Source organism: Mandrillus leucophaeus, unplaced genomic scaffold, assembly GCF_000951045.1.
Source record: "Mandrillus leucophaeus isolate KB7577 unplaced genomic scaffold, Mleu.le_1.0 Scaffold332, whole genome shotgun sequence".
In the NCBI taxonomy this organism is placed as follows: Eukaryota; Metazoa; Chordata; class Mammalia; order Primates; family Cercopithecidae; genus Mandrillus; species Mandrillus leucophaeus.
Window position 1 is genome coordinate 1,766,720 of NW_012103499.1, and position 2,428 is coordinate 1,769,147.

Consider the following 2,428-nt stretch of genomic DNA (forward strand, 5'->3'; position numbering starts at 1 on the left):
TATGCTATCAGGCTAGCTACATAAATTCCTTTTTATAGAATATTTTACAATTAAAGAGCAATAATGTATGCTGTGTTCCATGATTGCAGCTCAATATGAAATCTCTAAGTAATTTTGATCAAGAAATTTCTTTGCATTGATGTCAAAACACAAGCAATAATAATTTAAAATAATGCCATGCATCCTGATTACCATTCTACTAATTTTATTAATTAATGTATAAAATGTTGAACCAAAACAATACACTGTAATGTTCTTAAAAGAGAGAAAAGAAAAAAAAAAAGGAGAAAAAGAAAAACCATACTGAAATTCTGAGCTGTTAGAAAACTCAACCAGCAGCAGAGGGCACTAATGTATCACTGATGAATTGTGCATCACAAGAGGCTTAAACATTTTTTTTTTTTTGCTTCGCACTAATAAACTTTTATTTCACTCAAATTAGAGCAATAATCTTCCATACATAAGTATTTTTCCTGCCCGATAATTCAGATAAAAAATCCAAAATGATTAATAAAGAAAAATATAAGAATTAACAGACCCTTTAAATTTGTTTTAAATATTTTTAAGGTTTAAAAAGGGTTTGAAGTTTGTAATTCCTAGTAGGAAAACATTATCTGAATGAATACCCTAATGGCAAACCACTGTAAAATGCTTCACCTGCAATCGGGGGAGAGGGGTAGGAATTATCTTCAAAGCACTCCAGCTGTCTTGATGAGAAGGTCAGAGGTACACTGGTTTGTATTATTGTAACATTCATCAGGTGATCTAGGTTGCCTTTCCTTAAGCAACGGCTTTATTTATCAGAAGGGCATTACGCTTGACCTCCAAATATGGCTGACAATTTACTGATAAGATTCATAACCTTTGGGTTGCTGCGGTATTTTGACATATTCGCTGGATTCTGAGCCACAGCCTGGGAGACCACCATAACTTCTGGATCCTGTATGGCTGCAGGAACCTCTGGCTCACTGAGAATTTTATTGGGTCGAGGCCTTCTGGCCATCCCAGGTATGCCCCGTCCATTCCAGGCATTCCTCTGGGAAAATTACCAGGCATTTCCCTAGGAAAGCCACTTGGAAAAGAGCCAGACTGAGCTCCTGACTATTGTCTGGCTTGTCTGGCTTCTTCCTCCCTCTGGGCTCTCTCATGCTCTTCCGAGCCTTCTTAACTCTTTCTATTCTTTCTTTGGTCTCTTGCTCTTCACATTTTCGTTCATACTTTCTCTGATGTTCTGCAATTTCCTGTGTCCTAGGTTGAATCAGGATTTATTTCAATGGCTCTGTCACAGTCTCAGATGGCAGCATTTGGCTTCTGTAATTTGACGAAGACAGTGGCCCTCTTGGCATACAAAATGGCCAAGTGAGGATTCAGCTTGATGGAATCTGTGAATAAGTCAATGGCTTTCTGCAGTTCACCGTTATTTAGGGCTTCAATAGCAGTCACTTTCTTATCATTTGCCTGATCCATCATCTCCTCTGTTATCTCTGCATTTCATCTCCCATTTCTGGAGGGGCATCAGTGTCTGGTTCAATCACACTTTTATTATCAATTCCTAGATAACTTTCCTCACTTGATGGTTCATCTGCCTTTAAGTTTTCCTCCACCTTCTTACTACCAGATTTTTCTTCCTTGGTATTTTCTTCTGATTTTGCTTTCCGAGTAGCGGGTGATACTTTACCCCCCATGCTCTCCACCCTCTCCCTCAGGAAACACATTTCCTTGGTGTGCAGAACGCTTGGATCTTGTTTACACATTTACACAAAGGCCCAAAGCACGTTCACTTTGTGGGGGTCTATGGTCGGAAGGCAGTGGGCGAAGCTACGGGGCTGTGGCTGGTTCTAGGCCCAGGTGCTGGCTCCGCATGACTTCCTAGAAGCAGGCAGCTGCTGGGAGACGGAACACACTAGAACCTTCCCGGCCACTGGCTCCTCCCACCCAAAGGTCTCATGACCCCAGGTCCTCTGCCTGCTCATTCCTATTCCCTCTGCACTGCTCCTGCTCTCTCCCTAGAACCTTCTAGAAGCATGGCTGTTTGTGCTATTGCCTGCCTTTCTGTGCACACATTCTCATATTCTTAACTAGGAACCGGCTCCTTGGATCGGGCAACCCCTGACATGGGTGCCTTCAAGGAGGCGGAGGATAGCAGCCCCTTAGGGAGCAATGTCCAAGAGCATATTCTGTGGCTGCATGCACTTGAGGCTTAAACATTTTTGTATTGCTTTGTTCAACTTAGATTTTATTTGAATATTTATTTTAATCAACTTTGCCATGCAGTGTTGTTAAAACAGATTAGAAACTAAAAGCAGTTCTAGTGTACTGTTCAGCACTTGTATGACCCTAAATAACATATATACACACACGCATATATACACACACACACACACACATATATATACACACACATATATATGTGCTTTAGATCCTTCGC

The 2,428-nt window shown here is 41.0% G+C and overlaps 1 pseudogene; it reads right to left on the bottom strand.

Moving 5' to 3' along the window:
- Positions 1-1,248: 1,248 nt before the first annotated feature.
- On the bottom strand, positions 1,249-1,792 carry LOC105545611 (annotated as a pseudogene).
- Between the last annotated feature and the right edge of the window lie 636 nt (positions 1,793-2,428).